We start from the raw sequence: 24,485 nt of genomic DNA on the forward strand, positions 1-24,485 counted from the left end.
CCACACACTTATATAATTAAAATCAAAAATGATAGGAAGCAATAACCACTACTCCTTGATATCTCTTAATATCAATGAACTCAATTCCCCAATAAAAAGACATATTCTAACAGACTGGTTATGTGTACAGGACCCTACATTTTGCTGCATACAGGAAACACACCTCAGTGTCAAAGACAAAAACTACTTTAGAGTAAAAGGCTGAAGACAATTCTACAAGCAAATGGTCCCAGGAAACAAGCTGGAGTTGCCATTCTAATTTCAGATAAAACTGACTTTCAACCTAATGTCATCAAAAGAGACATGGAAGGTCACTACTTGCTGGTCAAAGGAAAAATCCAACAAGAACTCTCAATCCTGAACATCTATGCCCCAAATACAAGGGCACCCTCATTCACAAAAGAAACTTTACTAAAGCTCAAAGTACACATTGCACCTAATACAATAATTGTGGGTGACTTCAACACTCCCCTCTCACCAATGGACCGATCAGGAAAACAGAAACTAAACAGGGAGACAGTGAAACTAATTGAAGCTTTGAACCAATTGGCGTTAACAGATATATAGAGAACTTTTCATCCCAAAGCAAAAGAATATACCTTTTTCTCAGCACCTCATGGTACCTTCTCCAAAATAGATCATATAGTTGGTCACAAGACAGACCTCAACAAATATACTAAGATTGAAATAATCCCATGCCTCCTATCAGATCACTATGGAGTAAAAGTGGTCTTTAATAACAGTAAAAGCAACAGAAAGCCCACATACACATGGAAACTGAACAATACTCGACTCAATGATACCTTGGTCAAGGAAGAAAAAAAGAAAGAAATCAAATATTTCTTAGAATCTAATGAAAATGAAGGCACAACATACACAAATCTATGGGACACAATGAAAGCAGTGCTAAGAGGAAAACTCATAGCTTTGAGTGCCTCTAAAAAGACATTCGAGAGAGCATACACTAGAAGATTAACGGAACAACTGAAAGCCCTGGATCAAGAAGAAGCTAATTCACCCAGGAGGAGAAGAAGACAGGAAATCATCAAACTCAGGGCTGAAATCAATCAACTAGAAACCAAGAGAACCATACAAAGAATCAACAAAACCAAAAGCTGGTTCTTTAAAAAAATCAACAAGATAGATAAACCCTTAGCCAGACTAACCAAAGGACACAGAGAAATTATCCAAATTAACAAAATTAGAAATGAAAAGGGAGATATTACAACAGAAACCAAGGAAATTCAAAAAATTATCAGATCCTACTACAAAAACCTGTACTCAACACAACTGGAGAATCTGGAGGAAATGGACATTTTCTTAGACAGATACCAATTACCAAAATTAAACCAGGATCAAATAGACTATCTACACAGACCTATAACCCCTAAAGAAATAGAAGGGGTCATAGATAGGCTTCCAACCAAAAAAAGCACAGGACCAGATGGTTTCCATGCAGAATTCAATCAGACCTTCAAAGAAGACTTAACACCAATACTCTTCAAACTTTTCCACGAAATAGAAACAGAAGGAACACTACCCAACTCCTTCTTCGAAGCCACTATTACAGTGATACAAAAACCACACAAAGATCCAACTAAGAAAGAGAATTTCAGGCCAATTTCCCTTATGAATATTGATGCAAAAATACTAAATAAAATTCTTGCCCACTGAATCCAGGAACACATAAAAAAGATCATCCACCATGATCAAGTAGGCTTCATCCCAGGGATGCAGGGATGGTTCAATATAAGGAAATCCATAAATGCTATCCAGTACATAAACAAACTCAAAGAATAAAACCACATCATCATTTCATTAGATACTGAAAAAGCATTTGACAAAATTCAGCATCCTTTCATGCTAAAAGTTTTGGAAAGGACAGGAATTCAAGGCCCATACCTAAATATAGTAAAAGCAATAAACAGCAAACCGGTAGCCAACATCAAACTAAATGGAGAGAAACTTGAAGCAATCTCACTGAAATCAGGGACTAGACAAGGCTGCCCTCTCTCTCTCCATATCTTTTGAATATAGTTCTTGAAGTCCTAGCTAGAGCAATTAGACAACATAAGGAAGTCAAAGGGATACAAATTGGAAAGGAAGAAGTCAAACTATCACTATTTGCAGATGATATGATAGTATACTTAAGTGACCCTAAAAACTCTACTAGAGAACTCCTACAGGTGATAAACAACTTCAGCAAAGTGGCTGGCTACAAAATCAACGCAAGCAAATCAGTAGCCTTTATATATTCAAAGGATAAGCAGACTGAGAAAAAAATTAGGGAAATGACTCCCTTCACCATAGCTACAAACAGCATAAAGTATCTTGGGGTGACTCTAACCAAACATGTGAAAGACCTATATGACAAGAACTTTAGATCTCTGAAGAAGGAAATCGTAGAAGATCTCAGAAAATGGAAAAATCTTCCATGTTCGTGGATTGGCAGGATTAATATAGTTAAAATGGCCATCTTGCCAAAGGCAATCTACAGATTCAATGCTATCCCCATAAAAATCCCAACCCAGTTCTTCATAGAGCTAGAAAGAGCAATTCTCAAATTCATCTGGAATAATAAAAATCTCAGGATAGCTAAAACTATTCTCAACAGTAAAAGAACTTCAGGGGGATTCAGTATCCCAGACTTTAAACTTTTCTACAGAGCAATAGTGATTAAAAACTGCATGGTATTGGTACAATATCAGGCAAGTGGATCAATGGAATAGGATTGAAGACCCAGAAATGAACCAACACACCTATGGTAACTTGATCTTCGACAAAGGAGCTGAAAGCATCCAGTGGAAAAAAGATAGTCTTTTCAACAAATGGTGCTGGTTCAATTGGAGGTCAGCATGCAGAAGTAGGCGAATCGATCCATTCTTATCTCCTTGTACTAAGCTCAATTCCAAATGGATCAAGGACCTCCACATAAAACCTGACACTAGAAAGGATTGATCTAACCTTGGAGGGGAATATAAAGACAGAGAATAAAAAGGAGGGAGGTCATTTGAGAATGGATGGAGAGACGAAGATTTATGGGGCATATGGGGAGTGGGGAATCCGGGAAAGGGGAAATCATGTGGAATGTAAACAAAGAATATAGAAAATAAAAATATTAAAAAAAAAACCTGACGCAATGAAACTAATCGAAAAGAAACTGGGGAAGACCCTGGAGGACATGGGAACAGGGGAAAAGTTCCTGAATAGAACACCAATAGCTTATGCTCTAAGATCAAGAATTGACAAATGGGACCTCATAAAACTACAAAGTTTCTGTAAGGAAAAGGACACTGTCAAAAGGACAAAACATCAACCAACAGATTGGGAAAGTATCTTCACCAACCCTAAATCTGACAGAGGGCTAATATCTAATATATACAAAGAACTCAAGAAAGTAGAACACAGAGAACCAAATAACCCCTTTAAAAATTGGGGTACGGAGCTAAACAAAGAATTTTCACATCAAGAACTTTGGAGAGCTGTGAAACACCTTAAGAAGTGTTCAACATCATTAATCATTAGGGAAATGCAAATCAAAACAACCCTGGGATTTTACCTCACACCAGTCAGAATGGCTAAGGTCAAAAACTCAGGAGACAGCAGGTGTTGGCAAGGATGTGGAGAAAGAGGAACACTCCTCCACTGCTGGTGGGATTGCAAGATGGTGCAACCACTTTGGAAATCAGTCTGGTGGTTCCTCAGGAAACTGGGCATGACACTTCCTGAGGACTCTGTTATACCACTCCTGGGCATATATCCAGATGATTCTTCAGCATGCAATAAGGACACATGCTCCACTATGTTCATAGCAACCCTATTTGTAGTAGCCAGAAGCTGGAAAAACCTAGGTGTCCTTCAATGGAGGAATGGTACAAAAAAATGTGGTATATTTACACAATGGAGTACTATTCAGCCATTAGAAACAATGAATTCATGAAATTCTTAGACAAATGGATGGAGCCGGAGAACATCATACTAAGTGAGGTAACCCAGTCTCAAAAGATCAATCATGTTATGCACTCACTGATAAGTGGATATTAGCCTAGAAACTTTGAATACCCAAGACATAATCCACAAATTAAATGATATCCAAAAAGAATGGAGGAATGGCCCCTGGTTCTGGAAAGACTCAGTACAAGAGTATAGGGGAATTCCAGAACAGGGAAGTGGGAAGGGGTAGATGGAGGAACAGGGGGAGGGAAGAGGGCTTATTGGACTTGTGGGGAGTAGGGACCCAGAAAAGGGGAAATCATTTGAAATGTAAATAAAAAATATGTCAATAGAAAAAAAAGAAAGAAAAAGGGAGACCAAAGTGTGGATGCCTCAGTCCTTCTTAGAAGGGGAAACAAATACCCATGGGAAGAGATACAGAGACAAAGTGTGGCACAGCAACTAAAGGAAAGGCCATCCAGAAACTGCCCCACCTAGGGATCCATCCTATATATAGTCTCCAAATGCAGACACCATTGCAAATGCCAAGAAATGCATGCTGACAGGAGCCTGATATAGCAGTCTCCTGAGTGGTTCTGTCAGAGCTTGAAATATACAGAGGTGAATGCTCACAGCCAACCATTGAACTGATCATACAGACCCCAATGTACAAGTTAGAGAAAGGACTGAAGGAACTGAAGGGATTTGCAACCCCTTAGGAAGAGCAACAATATCAACCAACCAGAGCTCCCAGGGTCTAAATTACCAACCAAGGAGTATACATGGAGGGAACTATGGTTCCAGCCTTATATGTTGTAGAGGATGGCTTTGTTGGGCATAAATGGAAGAAGAGGCCTTTGGTCCTGTGAAGGCTTGATGCCCCAACATAGAGAAATGGGTGGGCAGAGAGGTGGGTGTGGATAGGCAGGTGGGGCACACCCTCAAAGAAGAAGGAGGAAGGGGATGGGATAGGGGTTTCTGGGGGTAAAATTGGGAAATGGGATAACATTTGAAATGTAAATAAATAAAATATCCAACAAAACTAAATGAATAAAAGAAGCCATCAGCTTAAGGAGTGTGGGAGTACACTAAGGGAGAGTAATTGAGAGAAGCTAGAGGGAGGAAAGGGGGGAAGTGATGCAATTCTATTTCTACTAAAATCATTGTTTGAAATAAAATCAAAATAATTTTTAAAAGAAAAAATTATTCCAGCATGTCAAATGGGAATTTGATTAGAAAACCAAAATTACTTAAAAAAAAGAAAAGAAATAGAATAGAACCATAAATACTTGATTTTAAGACTTATTTTAAGTCTGTAGCAATCAAATGAGCATAGGGATACTTTATTTAAATACATGTAGTTTAGTGGCATATAATTAATAATATAGAATTCAATCCACAAATATATTGGCAGTTTATTTTTCAATCTAGGCCCCAAGTATATACTTACTGTTATTTCAATATCAATATGTGACTGTGTATGTTTGTTTGTGTGTGTGTGTGTGTGTGTGTGTATGTGTGTTAATCCAAATCTCTAATTTTTAAAAAAAGCAAAACCTTTGGAAATATATGAAAATACTTATATATTTTCATGTATTAGGATGAATGTAAATATACATGAATTACATGAAGATATCTACTAACATCAAGTTAAAAGAAGTTACAGAAAATACAACAGTAAATAGTGATATCTATGGCCAACATCCTTTGAACTGGATCCAGAACATGTAGAAAAGAAGCAGTGAGGTTAGTTGGTAGAGCTAACATTAATTTGATTTTTTTTAAGATTTGTTATTATATGTAAATACACTGTAGCTCTCTTCAGATACTCCAGGAGAGGGCGCCAGATCTTATTATGGATGGTTGTGAGCCACCATGTGGTTGTTGGGATTTGAACTCGGGACCTTCAGAAGAGCAGTCAGTGCTCTTAACCGCTGAGCCATCTCTCCAGCCCAATTTTAATTTTTATATTGGCTCATGTGCAGCTACCAGTAATCAACATTGCAATCCCTGTTAACTTTTGCTAGTGTAGAGGCTGGAGTGCTTTTAGAAAGCCATCTGTCTGCTGTTCCAAGTAGTAATGTCCTTTAGGAGAAACACATCTTTTTTTTTTTTTTTTTTTTTTTATTATTTGATATAATTTATTTACATTTCAAATGATTTCCCCTTTTCTAGCCCCCCCCCACTCCCCGAAAGTCCCGTAAGCCCCCTTCTCTTCCCCTGTCCTCCCTCCCACCCCTTCCCAGTTCCCCGTTCTGGTTTTGCCAAATACTGTTTCACTGAGTCTTTCCAGAACCAGGGACCACTCCTGCTTTCTTCTTGTATCTCATTTGATGTGTGGATTATGTTTTGGGTATTCCAGTTTTCTAGGTTAATAACCACTTATTAGTGAGTGCATACCATGATTCACCTTTTGAGTCTGGGTTACCTCACTTAGTATGATGTTCTCTAGCTCCATCCATTTGCCTAAGAATTTCATGAATTCATTGTTTCTAATGGCTGAATAGTACTCCATTGTGTACATATACCACATTTTTTGTATCCACTCTTCTGTTGAGGGATACCTGGGTTCTTTCCAGCATCTGGCAATTATAAATAGGGCTGCTATGAACATAGTAGAGCATGTATCCTTATTACATGGTGGGGAATCCTCTGGGTATATGCCCAGGAGTGGTATAGCAGGATCTTCTGGAAGTGAGGTGCCCAGTTTTCGGAGGAACCGCCAGACTGATTTCCAGAGTGGTTGTACCAATTTGCAACCCCACCAGCAGTGGAGGAGTGTTCCTCTTTCTCCGCACCCTCTCCAACACCTGCTGTCTCCTGAATTTTTAATCTTAGCCATTCTGACTGGTGTAAGATGAAATCTTAGGGTTGTTTTGATTTGCATTTCCCTAATGACTAATGAAGTTGAGCATTTTTTAAGATGCTTCTCCACCATCCGAAGTTCTTCAGGTGAGAATTCTTTGTTTAACTCTGTACCCCATTTTTTAATAGGGTTGTTCGGTTTTCTGGAGTCTAACTTCTTGAGTTCTTTATATATATTGGATATTAGCCCTCTATCTGATGTAGGATTGGTGAAGATCTTTTCCCAATTTGTTGGTTGCCGATCTGTCCTCTTGATGGTGTCCTTTGCCTTACAGAAACTCTGTAACCTTATGAGGTCCCATTTGTCAATTCTTGCTCTTAGAGCATACGCTATTGGTGTTCTGTTCAGAAACTTTCTCCCTGTACCGATGTCCTCAAGGGTCTTCCCCAGTTTCTTTTCTATTAGCTGCAGAGTGTCTGGCTTTATGTGGAGGTCCTTGATCCATTTGGATTTGAGCTTAGTACAAGGAGACAAGGATGGATCAATTCGCATTCTTCTGCATGCTGACCTCCAGTTGAACCAGCACCATTTGTTGAAAAGGCTATCTTTTTTCCATTGGATGTTTTCAGCCTCTTTGTCGAGGATCAAGTGGCCATAGGTGTGTGGGTTCATTTCTGGATCTTCAATCCTGTTCCATTGATCCTCCTGCCTGTCACTGTACCAATACCATGCAGTTTTTAACACTATTGCTCTGTAGTATTGCTTGAGGTCAGGGATACTGATTCCCCCAGATTTTCTTTTGTTGCTGAGAATAGTTTTAGCTATCCTGGGTTTTTTGTTGTTCCAGATGAATTTGATAATTGCTCTTTCTAACTCTGTGAAGAATTGAGTTGGGATTTTGATGGGTATTGCATTGAATCTGTATAGTGCTTTAGGCAAAATGGCCATTTTAACTATATTGATTCTACCGATCCATGAGCATGGGAGGTTTTCCCATTTTTTGAGGTCTTCTTCCATTTCCTTCTTCAGAGTCTTGAAGTTCTTGCCATACAGATCTTTCGCATGTTTGGTAAGAGTCACCCCAAGATACTTTATACTGTTTGTGGCTATTGTGAAGGGGGTCATTTTCCTAATTTCTTTCTCAGCCTGCTTATCCTTTGAGTATAGGAAGGCCACTGATTTGCTTGAGTTGATTTTGTAACCTGCCACTTTGCTGAAGTTGTTTATCAGCTGTAGGAGCTCTCTAGTGGAGTTCTTTGGGTCACTTAGGTAGACGATCATGTCGTCTGCAAATAATGATAGTTTGACTTCCTCCTTTCCAATTTGTATCCCTTTGACCTCCTTATGTTGTCGAATTGCCCGAGCTAGTACCTCAAGTACAATATTGAAAAGATAAGGAGAAAGGGGGCAGCCTTGTCTGGTCCCTGATTTCAGTGGGATTGCTTCAAGTTTCTCTCCGTTTAGTTTGATGCTGGCTACCGGTTTGCTGTATATTGCTTTTACTATGTTTAGGTATGGGCCTTGAATTCCTGTTCTCTCCAAGACTTTAAGCATGAAAGGATGCTGAATTTTGTCAAATGCTTTTTCAGCATCCAATGAAATGACCATGTGGTTTTGTTCTTTGAGTTTGTTTATGTAGTGGATTGTATTGATGGATTTCCGTATATTGAACCAACCCTGCATTCCCGGGATAAAGCCTACTTGATCATGGTGGATGATCGTTTTGATGTGTTCTTGGATTCGGTTGGCAAGAATTTTGTTGAGTATTTTTGCATCGATGTTCATAAGGGAAATTGGTCTGAAGTTCTCTTTCTTTGTTGGATCTTTGTGTGGCTTTGGTATCAGCGTAATTGTGGCTTCGTATAAGGAATTGGGTAGTGTTCCTTCTGTTTCTATTTTGTGGAATAGTTTGAAGAGTATTGGTGTTAACTCTTCTTTGAAGGTCTGGTAGAATTCTGCACTGAAACCATCTGGTCCTGTGCTTTTTTTGGTTGGAAGACTTTCTATGACTCCTTCTATTTCTTTAGGCTTTATGGGACTGTTTAGATGGTCTAGTTGGTCCTGATTTAATTTTGGTATTTGGTATCTGTCAAGGAAATTGTCCATTTCCTCCAGATTCTCCAGTTGTGTTGAGTACAGGCTCTTGTAGTAGGATCTGATGATTTTTTGGATTTCCTCAGTTTCCGTTGTTATGTCTCCCTTTTCATTTCTAAGTTTGTTAATTTGGATACTTTCTCTGTGCCCTTTGGTCAGTCTGGCTAAGGGTTTATCTATCTTGTTGATTTTCTCAAAGAACCAGCTCCTAGTTTTGTTGATTTTTTGTATGGTTCTCTTTAGAAACACATCTTCTAATTTACAATTTGGCAAAAAATTATATTATTAATCTTTTTAGATTGAAATATTACATTACTCAAATGCCATCTATTGAAGCCCATACATCACAGGCTAGAACCATTTGTGATTATTTTTAATATTTTAAAGAAAAAATTGTTGTGGAATATTATGGCATGAAATGAGTAATGCCCTACTTATCAAAGTCAAAGCAGGGAAAACAGAGAGTGTAGTTCCAATATCTAAATGGAAATGAATCTATGTGTTTTGAGAAAACTTACCTTTGTTTCTTCATGTGTCCACAAGTTTTCACATCTATAGAGTGTACATTCCAAATGGAAATTTTGAAACATCTGACAAACATGCAGTCAGGAAAATAAATTAAATACATCTCACAAACAAGAAGGATTGTCTTCCAATCCAAGATGGTGAAAAATTGAAATACTCCTCTGAACATTTTTGTTTATAATGCTGTGATATAAAGGCAGTCTATTCTTCATTGGTACATGTGTATTTCTATTCCAAGCCATAACTACAGTGTGTGTGTGTGTGTGTGTGTGTGTGTGTGTTTAAGAGAGAAAAGCCTTACATATAAATATTAGTGCTTTCATATATTTGTGTTTCTCTCTTAAAGCACTACACAGAATGTACAGAAAACAGTCAAAAGTCCTCACACTATGTTGCTGGAGTAGGAAAACAATAATGTTGTCTAGCTGGGGCTGTTACTATGAATACCAAACTGGATACAGTCTCTCAATCTGAATTTTCTGATAACATAGGAAGCAATTACCTAGTTAATATTAGATAGCAAATAATCTCATTTCAGTTCTCAAAATATAAATCAAACATGTACCTTAACACTCAACTTGAAGATTCATCAGAGTATTTTTATTAAAAACTAACAAAATAAATAAATATGCAAACAAACAAACAAACAAACAAAAGCCAAAAATAGTGACGTCAATGCTCCACCTGAAGACATTGCTACTCTGCAAAATCAAGTTAAACCACTTTATAAATTATTGTTGACAAATGAGAAAATGGGTGGAGACCTGAGCACATGACTTAAAATAATTGAGGACCTTAGTGACCTAGCAAGAGTGCCCTGGGGTGGTGGAAGACATGAAGCAGAGTAGAATTTGGGCAGTAGGACCAGTTTCATGGGTGAGCAGTGATGCCAAGATCTCCTGGCCCTGTCACGTCACATCATTAATGTTCTACACCATACAGCCTACCAGAGTGTTAGCGCTGTCAAGGTCTTAATTTTCTTGACAGATGACAATTAGAAGTGATTTATGGAGTGTCGCGGGCGGCGGCGGCGGCGGCGGCGGTAGCAGTGGCTGCTCCAGCTGAAGGGCCATCAGCAGTGGAACCAAGGCGACACAGGGTCCAGTTAGGCCCTGCGCCCACGACCACTGACCTTCGCTGACCAGCCGGGCGGCAAGCAACTGCGGTTCTGCGGAGCCTTTCGCTGCACGGAAGCCACTTCAGAACTCGGCTGCCCGCCAGTCAGGAGAGACTCACCGCCATCTTGATCCCGGGCTCCAGAGATCGGTCAGACTGAGGTACACAAACATAATCCTAGGCCCAACACCGCAGGGGTCTGAGCCTGACGGGCGTTGGCCTGCACCCAGGCCCTGGGCTGTTCGAGTGGCCATCGGGGCGCCAACCCAGCCAGGAGTTTTTTTTTTTTTTTTTTTTGCCCCGGCCGGTGCACGCGCCGCCATTTTGCCTACAGGAGCCAGAGTGCTCGGGAGGGCAGAGACTGCTAACAAGCGTAGCCTGAGGCTAACAAAACGGGGGTCTAGGCCCCAAAAGGCACAGGACTGACCCCAAGAACTGGGCGGCTTGGTGGGCCATCTGTGTGTCAACCAGCCCAGGAGGTTATTAGCACAACAGACTCTCCCGGTGCTTTCGCGGAGCGCGGACGCGCACGCCCGCCATCCGGGTCACCTGGCGGACCCAAATAACAGACATAGCCCTAGGGGAACTTTGCTCGGACCTTGGCCTCCCAGGCGTTTGCCTGGACTCAGGGCCCAGGCGACAAGGCTAACCTAGTGTGCGCCAGCCCGGTTGGGGAAATCGGCTGCCCAGCGGAGTGAGCGGAGCACAGGGGAGGTCACAGCAACATTCACCTTCGGAGCTCCCTGGGGGTGCACACGGGTTCCACCTGGTCCACAGACACAATCTGGGGCAAGGCCTCAGGCAGAAGCCCCCAGCTCAACTCTCTCCGCTTCAGATCAGCCTGGGTGGCCGCCACATCTCCAGGTCCCTCAAGAGGCTAGTGGGGGCTTCCGGGCGGCCAGCTGGGAGAAGTCGGTGTGCTCCAATAAATCCTGCGGGCCCCAGCGGGAGCCTTCAGGTGCCTGCTTCGGGATCTGAACAGCCTGGACAACAGCACCCTGTCTATAGGCAGTGCAGAGTGTAAGCTGTGCACCAGAGGCAAACGGGGAAGGGGCAGCTTGCACTGGTGAGTCCAGCACTGACAAGACCAAGTAACACCAGTGAGAGCCAGATGGCAAAAGGCAAACGCAGAAACGTCACTAACAGAAATCAAGGCAATATGGCAACATCTGAACCAAATTCTCCTCTACCAGCAAGTCCTGGATACCCCATCACACCAGTAAAACAAGATTTGGATTTAAAATCACTGGTCATGATGCTGGTACAGGAACACATGAAGGACATTGAGGAGAAAATGGATCAAAAGTTAGAAGCCCTTGCAAGGGAAACACAAAAATCATTGAAAGAAATCCAGGAGAATACAAAAGCCAACAAGGAGGAAATGCAAAAAACACTTAAAGAAATACAGGAGAACTTTGCTCAACAGGCTGAGGTCATGAAAGACGAAACACAAAAATCTCTTAAAGAAATACAGGAGAACTTTGGTCAACAGGCTGAGCTCATGAAAGAGGAAACACAAAAATCTCTTAAAGAATTACAGGAAAACACAAACATGCAAGGGAAGGAGCTAAGCAAAACCATCCAGGATCTAAAATCAGAAGTAGAAACAACTAAGAAAACTCAAAGGGAGACAACTTTGGAGATAGAAAGCCTTGGGAAGAAATCAGGGGACAGAGATGCAAATATCAACAACAGAATACAAGAGATAGAAGAAAGAATCTCAGATGCTGAAGATTCCATAGAAACCATGGACTCAACTGTTAAAGAAAATGCAAAGTGCAAAAAGCTTGTAACCCAAAATATCCAGGAAATCCAGGACACAATGAGAAGACCAAACCTAAGGATTATAGGCATAGATGAGAGTGAAGATTTACAACTTAAAGGGCCAGCAAATATCTTCAATAAAATTATGGAAGAAAACTTCCCTAACCTAAAGAGAGAGATGCCCATGAATATACAAGAAGCCTACAGAACTCCAAACAGACTGGACCAGAACAGAAATACTTCCCGTCACATAATAATCAAAACACCAAATGTTCTAAACAAAGAAAGAATACTAAAGGCAGTAAGAGAAAAAGGCCAAGTAACATATAAAGGAAGACCTATCAGAATCACAGCAGACTTTTCACCTGAGACTATGAAGGCTAGAAGGTCCTGGGCAGATCTCATGCAGACTCTAAGAGAACACAAATGCCAACCAAAACTACTATATCCAGCAAAACTCTCAATCACCATAGATGGAGAAACTAAGATATTTCACGACAAAACCAAGTTCACCCAATATCTATCCACAAACCCAGCCCTAAAAAGGATAATAGGAGGACAACACCAATACAAGGAGGGAAACTCCACCCTGAAAAAAGCAAGATAGTAACCTTTCATCAAACCCAAATAAGTTAAGCAATCAAATTTAAAAAATAACGTCAAAAATGATAGGAAGTAACAATCACTATTCCTTAATATCTCTTAACATCAATGGACTCAATGCCCCAATAAAAAGACACAGACTAACTGACTGGATACGTAAACAGGACCCTACATTTTGCTGCTTACAGGAAACACACCTCAGGGTCAAAGACAAACACTACCTTAGAGTAAAAGGCTGGAAGACAATTTTACAAGCAAATGGTCTCAGGAAACAAGCTGGAGTAGCCATTTTAATATCAGATAAAATTGACTTTCAACCCAAAGTCATCAAAAGAGACTCTGAGGGACACTTCTTGCTGGTCAAAGGAAAAATACAACAAGAAGAACTCTCAATCCTGAACATCTATGCTCCAAATGCAAGGGCACCCTCTTTCATAAAAGAAACTTTATTAAAACTCAAAGCACACATTGCACCTAACACAATAATTGTGGGTGACTTCAACACTGCACTTTCCTCAATGGACCGATCAGGAAAACAGAAACTAAACAAGGACACAATGAAACTAATTGAAGCTTTGGACCAATTAGATTTAACTGATATATATAGAACATTCTATCCTAAAACAAAAGAATATACCTTTTTTTCAGCACCTCATGGTACCTTCTCCAAAATCGACCATATAATTGGTCACAAGACAGACCTCAACAAATATAAAAAGATAGAACTAATCCCATGCCTCCTATCTGATCACTATGGAATAAAAGTGGTCTTCAATAGCAACAGAAACAACAGAAAACCCACAAACACGTGGAGATTGAACAATACTCTACTCAATGACACCTTGGTCAAGGAAGAAATAAAGAAAGAAATTAAAGACTTTTTAGAACACAATGAAAATGAAAACACAACATACCCAAATCTATGGGACACAATGAAAGCAGTGCTAAGAGGAAAACTCATAGCCCTGAGTGCCTCCAAAAAGAAAATGGAGAGAGCATACATTACCAACTTAATGACACACCTGAAAGCCCTAGAACAAAAAGAAGCTATTTCACCCAGGAGGAGTAGAAGGCAGGAAATCATCAAACTCAGGGCCGAAATCAATCAAGTAGAAACAAAGAGAACCATACAAAAAATCAACAAAACTAGGAGCTGGTTCTTTGAGAAAATCAACAAGATAGATAAACCCTTAGCCAGACTGACCAAAGGGCACAGAGAAAGTATCCAAATTAACAAACTTAGAAATGAAAAGGGAGACATAACAACGGAAACTGAGGAAATCCAAAAAATCATCAGATCCTACTACAAGAGCCTGTACTCAACACAACTGGAGAATCTGGAGGAAATGGACAATTTCCTTGACAGATACCAAATACCAAAATTAAATCAGGACCAACTAGACCATCTAAACAGTCCCATAAAGCCTAAAGAAATAGAAGGAGTCATAGAAAGTCTTCCAACCAAAAAAAGCACAGGACCAGATGGTTTCAGTGCAGAATTCTACCAGACCTTCAAAGAAGAGTTAACACCAATACTCTTCAAACTATTCCACAAAATAGAAACAGAAGGAACACTACCCAATTCCTTCTACGAAGCCACAATTACGCTGATACCAAAGCCACACAAAGATCCAACAAAGAAAGAGAACTTCAGACCAATTTCCCTTATGAACATCGATGCAAAAATACTCAACAAAATTCTTGCCAACCGAATCCAAGAACACATCAAAACGATCATCCACCATGATCAAGTAGGCTTTATCACGGGAATGCAGGGTTGGTTCAATATACGGAAATCCATCAATACAATCCACTACATAAACAAACTCAAAGAACAAAACCACATGGTCATTTCATTGGATGCTGAAAAAGCATTTGACAAAATTCAGCATCCTTTCATGCTTAAAGTCTTGGAGAGAACAGGAATTCAAGGCCCATACCTAAGCATAGTAAAAGCAATATACAGCAAACCGGTAGCCAGCATCAAACTAAATGGAGAGAAACTTGAAGCAATCCCACTGAAATCAGGGACCAGACAAGGCTGCCCCCTTTCTCCTTATCTTTTCAATATTGTACTTGAGGTACTAGCTTGGGCAATTCGACAACATAAGGAGGTCAAAGGGATACAAATTGGAAAGGAGGAAGTCAAACTATCATTATTTGCAGACGACATGATCGTCTACCTAAGTGACCCAAAGAACTCCACTAGAGAGCTCCTACAGCTGATAAACAACTTCAGCAAAGTGGCAGGTTACAAAATCAACTCAAGCAAATCAGTGGCCTTCCTATACTCAAAGGATAAGCAGGCTGAGAAAGAAATTAGGGAAATGACCCCCTTCACAATAGCCACAAACAGTATAAAGTATCTTGGGGTGACTCTTACCAAACATGCGAAAGATCTGTATGGCAAGAACTTCAAGACTCTGAAGAAGGAAATGGAAGAAGACCTCAAAAAATGGGAAAACCTCCCATGCTCATGGATCGGTAGAATCAATATAGTTAAAATGGCCATTTTGCCTAAAGCACTATACAGATTCAATGCAATACCCATCAAAATCCCAACTCAATTCTTCACAGAGTTAGAAAGAGCAATTATCAAATTCATCTGGAACAACAAAAAACCCAGGATAGCTAAAACTATTCTCAGCAACAAAAGAAAATCTGGGGGAATCAGTATCCCTGACCTCAAGCAATACTACAGAGCAATAGTGTTAAAAACTGCATGGTATTGGTACAGTGACAGGCAGGAGGATCAATGGAACAGGATTGAAGATCCAGAAATGAACCCACACACCTATGGCCACTTGATCCTCGACAAAGAGGCTGAAAACATCCAATGGAAAAAAGATAGCCTTTTCAACAAATGGTGCTGGTTCAACTGGAGGTCAGCATGCAGAAGAATGCGAATTGATCCATCCTTGTCTCCTTGTACTAAGCTCAAATCCAAATGGATCAAGGACCTCCACATAAAGCCAGACACTCTGAAGCTAATAGAAAAGAAACTGGGGAAGACCCTTGAGGACATCGGTACAGGGAGAAAGTTTCTGAACAGAACACCAATAGCGTATGCTCTAAGAGCAAGAATTGACAAATGGGACCTCATAAGGTTACAGAGTTTCTGTAAGGCAAATGACAACATCAAGAGGACAGATCGGCAACCAACAAATTGGGAAAAGATCTTCACCAATCCTACATCAGATAGAGGGCTAATATCCAATATATATAAAGAACTCAAGAAGTTAGACTCCAGAAAACCGAACAACCCTATTAAAAAATGGGGTACAGAGTTAAACAAAGAATTCTCACCTGAAGAACTTCGGATGGCGGAGAAGCATCTTAAAAAATGCTCCACTTCATTAGTCATTAGGGAAATGCAAATCAAAACAACCCTAAGATTTCATCTTACACCAGTCAGAATGGCTAAGATTAAAAATTCAGGAGACAGCAGGTGTTGGAGAGGGTGCGGAGAAAGAGGAACACTCCTCCACTGCTGGTGGGGTTGCAAATTGGTACAACCACTCTGGAAATCAGTCTGGCGGTTCCTCCGAAAACTGGGCACCTCACTTCCAGAAGATCCTGCTATACCACTCCTGGGCATATACCCAGAGGATTCCCCACCATGTAATAAGGATACATGCTCTACTATGTTCATAGCAGCCCTATTTATAATTGCCAGATGCTGGAAAGAACCCAGGTATCCCTCAACAGAAGAGTGGATACAAAAAATGTGGCATATCTACACAATGGAGTACTATTCAGCCATTAGAAACAATGAATTCATGAAATTCTTAGGCAAATGGATGGAGCTAGAGAACATCATACTAAGTGAGGTAACCCAGACTCAAAAGGTGAATCATGGTATGCACTCACTAATAAGTGGTTATTAACCTAGAAAACTGGAATACCCAAAACATAATCCACACATCAAATGAGATACAAGAAGAAAGCAGGAGTGGTCCCTGGTTCTGGAAAGACTCAGTGAAACAGTATTTGGCAAAACCAGAACGGGGAACTGGGAAGGGGTGGGAGGGAGGACAGGGGAAGAGAAGGGGGCTTACGGGACTTTCGGGGAGTGGGGGGGGGCTAGAAAAGGGGAAATCATTTGAAATGTAAATAAATTATATCAAATAAAAAAAAAGACAAAAAAAAAAACAAAAAAAAAAAAAAAAGAAGTGATTTATGAATTAATAACAATATTCTGCATTATGATTTAGATGGACTTCTCATTGGATTGCTATACATTTATGCTAATGAATGTCTATTAGATTTAAAATGAGGGCTGGGTGATTTACATTTCAATTGACTCTGAGAATTTAGGGTTTATTGCCTGGGGAAAGTCCTAATTCTCATATATTATGATTGACTGCTCTCTCTTTATGAGGGCATAATTTGATTTTAGCCAGGTCTTACAATGGAGTTGAGCTTTTTCTCCAAAATATTTTTAATGTAGTGTTTATTTTGGTCTTTGCATAAATTATGTGCCAGAATGACTTGCCCAAACCACACAGCTGCTCTCCAATTCCTGTGAATTTTGGTTAATGCACCATTGGCCTGGTCCATCTTGTGCCTGCCCATGTATTAATACCCAGCTGTGCACAGCTCAAAACTCTCTCAAGCATATAATAAATAAGTTCCAATGACTTAGAACCTTCTGCTTCAGTTGATAGAAGAGGATTTTCTTGTTTTGTTTTAGCTGAGGTTTTTCTTGTTCTCTCATAATTTTTTAATCACAACATAAGACAAATTTTAAGTAAGCTAAATTTCTATTTTCTAAAACATTTTCAGCATTATGTTCAAAGAAAAGAAGTTTTGTGAAATACTTGCATTGCTAGTAAGTAAACTATTAGTTATAAGTCCACATGCTAAAAGTAGTTTCTACTTTAGTTAGTGGAATATATCTTATAAAACTTATTCTACAATTAAGTTAATTATATTTGGTTAAACATGCATTTTTATCACTGAACATTTTAAAGCATGTAAATATAATACATTTGTTTGATGTTCCCTTATTGAAAACCTTATGTGGTGACATACATAGAAACAAAAACTAATTGTGGATACAACTGGCTTTAATATTTTTTACATGTACAAGAAAATAAATATTATGTTGCCAGAATGGCTTATCAACATACCAACTGCTGATTTGTTCTTATTTTAACATCTATTTTTAATTTTAGTGAGAAATAACATTTTTCATATAGTTTCAACATAGTGTTTCCCAACCAGAATCCTTCCAAGCTCGTGCCCACCTCCCCACCCACCCATGTCTGAGCTTGCTCTTACACTCTTTTTAGAAAACAAAAAAGCAAATCTAGCAAATCACTTAATTTTTGTGAATTTTGTGATGCGGCTTGTTGCATGTGGCTAAAAGCCAGAGCTAGCTGTGGGCAATCTAATCTGGCTTGTACGCAGTAACTTTATGGGACTGTATTAGATATGAGGGGAAGTGCTTACCACTTTCAGGGGCAGACAAATAACTTGTCAACCCTTTTCTGTACCACAAGTGAGTGGAAAAATACCTCTGAAGCCATTAAAAGAGCTGATCTCTGAGGCGGTTCCTCAGAAATCTGGACATGACACTTCTGGAGGACCCTGCTATACCACTCCTGGGTATATACCCAGAGGATACCCTGGCATGCAATAAGGATATATGCTCCACTATGTTCATAGCAGCCCTACTTGTAATAGCCAGAAGCTGGAAAGAACCCAGGTGTCCCTCAACGTGGAATGGATACAAAAAATGTGGTATATTTACACAATGAAGTACTGTTCAGCAATTAAAAACAATGAATTCATGAAATTCTTAGACAAATGGATGGAGCTGAAGAACATCATACTAAGTGAGGTAACCCAATCTCAAAAGATCAATCATGGTATGCACTCACTCGTAAGTGGATATTAGCCTAGAAACTTGGAATACCAAAGACATAATCCACATATTAAATGATGTCCAAGAGGAACAGAGGAGTAGCCCCTGGTTCTGGAAAGACTCAGTGTAGCAGTATAGAGCAATACCAGAACAGGGAAGTTGGAATGGGTGGATGGGGGAGGGAAGAGGGCTTATGGGACTTGCGGGGAGTGGGCAGGCAGAAAATGGGAAAACATTTGAAATGTAAATAAAAAATATATTGAATTTTAAAAAAAAAGAGCTGATCTCACTTTGTCTTTGTATATTCTCCCACGGGTATTTTGATCCCTCTTCTAAAACAGACCAAATGAAGTATGGAGCAGAGACTGAAGGAAAGTTCATCTAGAGACTGCTCCACCTGGGGATTCATCCCATATACAGTTACCAAACCCAGACACTATTGTGGATGCTGACAAGTACTTGCTGACAGGAACCTGATATAGCTGTCTCCTGAGAGGCTTTGCCAGAACTTGACAAGTACAGAAGTGGATGCCCACAGCCAACCACTGAGCACAATAGAGGAGTTAGTGAAAGGACCCAAGGAGCTGAAGGGGTTTGCAGCTCCATAGGAGGAACAACAATACAAAACAACCAGTACCCCCAGAGCTCCCAGGGACTAAACCACCAACCAAAGAGTACACATGGAGGGGCACATGGCTCCAGCAACATATGTAGCTGAGGATGTACTTGTTGGACAACAATGGGAGGTCCTTAGTCCTATAATTGCTCGAGGCCCCAAGCCCAGAAGCCAGGGGAAAGCCAGGACAAGGAAGCAGGAGTGGGTGGGTTATTGATCCAGGGAAGGTCTTGAGATAGAGGGCTTTCAGAGGAGAAATGAGGAAAGTTCACAAGACAGCAGAAAGCAAAGCACAGAGGTGATTTTAAGCAGACAGCATGTGAGTAAGCCAGCTCTTCTTATAAACTCTGAGGGTGTGAAGGTGTCTCAGCCATAACACAACTTCAATTCCCAGTAAAAATAATGACCAAGTCTGATGAGATTAGATGTCAAAAATTTTTAAATAATTTCTTATATAAAGTATATCTAGCTTTTGAGCAAAAAATGTTGATAACTTACTAATCTGAAAAATCAAATTGTACACATTAAAACTTTTATAGAAGAGATCCAAGATTTCACTTGCATCATAAATCTGTCACAATAATCATATAACCAAGAGAACATCATCCTTCATTTTCAGAGTCATAGAAGTTTATGCAAAAGTTAAATTGTTTCCCTAAGAAGTTAAAAAGTTAGATTCAAATTCTATGTGACTCCAGTAACTCCTCAATTTATGATTCAGTGTCAAGAATGTCTATATTTTGGGGAGTAGCCAACACATGACTTTCTTCACAGGATTTGACTGAAATAATAATACTGAAGTCCATATAATTCAGCTAATGATATTATTGCTTGTTTTCTCTTTAAAACTTAACTTCTGTATATATTTTGAAGTTGTGTTCATTGGTTCCTAATTCATGGATACAGATATTACACTACTGTGCTGTGATATTCCACCTAGTGTGCTTGAAAGCAACTTTCAGATTCTCATCCTTAAACCTAGCTCCTCATAAGAACCTTTTTGACTAAAAATGACAGAATCTGAATTTAAACCTAAACTTGGTTAGTAGAAAAAAGATAAGTAAGCCACTATTTTAAACATAAATACCAGTTTTTAGAGCAGATGTCCCAGACAATTCAGAGCCTGGATTTTCTTATAGTAAAAGCTACTCCTTCCCAAATAAGTTAAATGTGAAGTGCAGACATGGAATATGTTTACAATAGGTTTTCTGCCTTTTTAATTGGCACACAAACATGGTATTATAAAAGACTAAATGTAAAAAGTAGTTTTATCATGTAGTAAATAATAGCTAAGTAGACATAAGTTTAATTCACTAAATAAAAAATAAGACTTCATTTAAATATTATGTAGTTAAATAATAATGTAACCAAGCACATTAAATAATATTGGGTAGTCATCAGCTTTATTCTAAGAATACTATCTTATTATTTTGATTAAGTTTAAACTGACAGAAATAGTAATGTAGTATTATTTTAAATTGAATTTTCTTTCTTGACTTGTACAAGTTAATATATTCTTTACTTAACAGAAAATTGGCCTGGCTATAAAAGGACTTATTTTTATGTGTTTATTTGCTTGTTTTTTTGTTTACATCCCAAATTCTGCATCCCCTCCTGTATCCCCTCCTTCATATAGCCCCTACACAACCCCTCTTTCTTCTCCCCTGAGGTGGGGCCCCGTTGGTATTCCCAAACCTGGTGCCTCTAATTCTTCTGTTTTTTCTGTCCTTTTCTTGAATTTTATAATAAGTAATAATTTAGAGTAATGTGCTACAATCCAAATAAGAGAACTATTGCACAAAGTATTGAATACCATATATTAATGTATAATTTGAGAATAATAATCAAGGTTATATTCCTTTGCCTTGGGAGTCAAAAATACTACATACAAAGTTTTACAAGAACATGGTATTTTTATAGAGTAATTATATTGTATTACAAAAATTAAAACGAGAAATATTTCCACCATATAATGGAAGTATATTATCTTTCTGTCGATTTTATGTATTATATGGTCAAGGCATATAAAACTAAGAGGAAAAATATATCTACCATCCAATTAGTTAACATCATTATATTTTACACAACTCTACCTTTACTTTGATTCAATTAATATAATTCCACTAGTCAGGAAATGAGTATATATGAATTACTGGAAAGTTATAGCCTAAATTTACCTTGTATTTTACTGGGTAGAAATATATTATCGTTATCAGAATTTTTAAATTTGTGAATTTACCAAACTCTTTAGATTATCATAAGTATGTTTTATATTCATGTATGTTTGCATTTCTGTAAAAGAGAAGTTTTAATATGATAAACGTAAACAATCAAAGGACAACTGTATTGTAGGAAATAGAATTCCACACTGAAAACTCAGGAAACAAAATCATTCATATATATTCATGTTATAATTATAAACAACTGGCCACAAATACTTGGACAAATGGAGGGTTTCTATGAATTTGGGCTGTGGATGGTATCATAGAAGACTGAAGATTTTGAATGGGCTTCAAAGGTATGGAAGTGTCACAGCATGAGCAGGGATACTCGATACACCGGAAAATACACAAGTAGAGATATCTAACCAGAGTTTGGTTGTCATTCAGTAGTGAAAATATAATGCTATTCACAATGACCACCATACAAATATGACTGTAAATTTCATAACCACTTTAAGAAAAATAAAACAAGCAAGAAAAGTCAAAATATTGCCAGCAGAAGATGTTGATGATATAAAGTTGGTTGGACACTTTGCTTTTCATGCTGTCCCTAATATAATCTATATGCTATATATAAACTACACATAATATAAACTATATGCTATATTTGGTAGCCATTTTAGTGTGAACTAAGACTAGTCTTAATGTTTCATATCCACATAGAATTGCATAAGTCTATAGGGTCAGCCTCAACTGTTTAGCTCTAGTCATTTTGCTGGGTACTTTCACCAGGGTGTCAAGGAATCCCTAGTGGAATATGTAATATGTTCACTTCATAAGTGAAATATTTTTTAATTTCCAAATAAAATATATAAACCATAAAATCTTACATAAATGGCACTTTGGGACTCATACCATAGAACAGTCTGCCATGTTTGCCAGGATAGATTACCCTTTCCTTATCAGGCCTGCACAGATAGGTTCCTCCATTCTCACTGTCAAATATACACTTGGTTTGTGGATTCTCGTCCTATAATTTCCAGGGCTTGTATTCTAAAGAGTTCTCTCGATTTTCTTTCTTTCTTTCTTTGTTTCTTTTTTTCTTTCTTTCTTTCTTTCTTTCTTTCTTTCTTTCTTTCTTTCTTTCTTTCTTTCTTTCTTTCTTTCTTTGTTTCTTTCTTTTGGTTTTTTAATGCAAGGTTTCTCTGGGTAGCCCTGGCTGTCCCGGAACTCACTCTGTAGACCAGGCTGGCCTCGAATTCAGCGTTTTCCATTTTCACTTCCACATTCTTCCATAGAAAACTCATTCTCTCATGAACATCCTGAAGTCAGATCATCTTATTTATACGCTTTCTTGTTAACTTTCGCAAGCCTGCCATTTCTACTCCACACATAGTCCTCCAACCCATATATCGTGTTATGCCATCACTCTTCCCTTAAAGGAAAACACGATGTTGTGCCTTGACTACTACCACTATGTTATTAATTAGCAAATCTTACTGATAGCACCAACTTTCCAGGTTCTAGAGGGCATTCCCTGTCCTACTAAAATCAGTTCTACACACTTGCCTACTTCCTTTTCCTTCAAGTAAGGCAAGAGCTTCATTAATTTGTCACTGTTATTCTATTGACATATTTTCAATTTTATGCTCCCAACCTCTAAAAAAATAAAGTAACATGAAATAATGAAAATACTTAACTTTTTACTTACATTATTTTAGGATCTATCTTTCCCTTATATATAAGGTTTCGTCTGGAGTCCTTATATATTGACTCTTGTCTGTTTGTTTGTTTGTTTTTACTTTAAAAAAATTGAATCCAGAATCTGGATATTTGTAGTCAGGAGCTCTACTGAAGCCTACATTCATTACCAGGCTACATTCATGGCTCTGCCTTCTTTCAGTTCCTTGACCAGCTTATTAATTAAACTTCCTACTTAAGCAATACAGAACTCCATGGACCTCATTGCAAACATAAAGCTACACTGTGCCCACAGAGCAGTACTTTCCCATTCATTTTCTGCATCCATTATGAAGACATTTGCCAAATACCCACATATGAATCATATCATTTCCATAGAGTGCCACAAACAGACTAATACCAAAGGCCACTTGAGAAGAGATTGGATTCTCATAGTCTACACAGAATTTTGTTACAGTAGTAATCAACTCATTAAGTGTGTATGTGTGTGTGTGTGTGTGTGTGTGTGTGTGTGTTAAGCATCAAACTGAACATGAATATAATATTTTTTCTATTCGTCCTTATACTTGTATCTTTTTATAATTTTTATCTGGCACAAACTGAATCAGACTAGAAATAACCCATAAGGAGTAAACACACTCACAATCATATCTATGTATTTAAGTCCAGCAGAGTCAAGTACACACATCTGAGAAGCACAATATTTTCTGATTAGAAGTTGAATATTCATGAAAAACCTATGTAACACTCATAAGGCATGATTCATGTTTACAAACTTTTATCTGAAATAAAAAAGACATTTCAAACCTTAGCTTTTCCGTGACAATACCTGAAGAGAAAGGAAATAGGAGGGCTCTGAGGATTAGTGTGGGAGTTGTCTGCATGTGATACATGCCACTAGTGTACTCCTGATACCTCGATTGTGATCCAATGGGGAAATTAGGACCCAATAATCTCTCTGATACTAGAACTCCTAACTTCAAACATTATATATGGATAGATAGAGGAAGCAGAGTGAGAAGAGATTCTCTTACACAACTACACAGGCCTTTGCACCTATTAAAGCACAGGAATGTTTAGATGAAAACAATTGTAACATTCAGTTTTTAAAAATTAGCATTTTTGCTAAGTATCATACATATAGTGTCAAGGGTATGTGCAAACATCTACATACATATGAATGCATGTACAAAGAATATAACAAATTTCACTTTTATATCTGTGATAGAAATAAAAATACTGTCAATATAAATTATTAATATTAATTTGTATTCTGAATCCTATAGAAGGACTATA

The sequence above is a fragment of the Apodemus sylvaticus genome, chromosome 12 (assembly GCF_947179515.1).
Source record: "Apodemus sylvaticus chromosome 12, mApoSyl1.1, whole genome shotgun sequence".
In the NCBI taxonomy this organism is placed as follows: Eukaryota; Metazoa; Chordata; class Mammalia; order Rodentia; family Muridae; genus Apodemus; species Apodemus sylvaticus.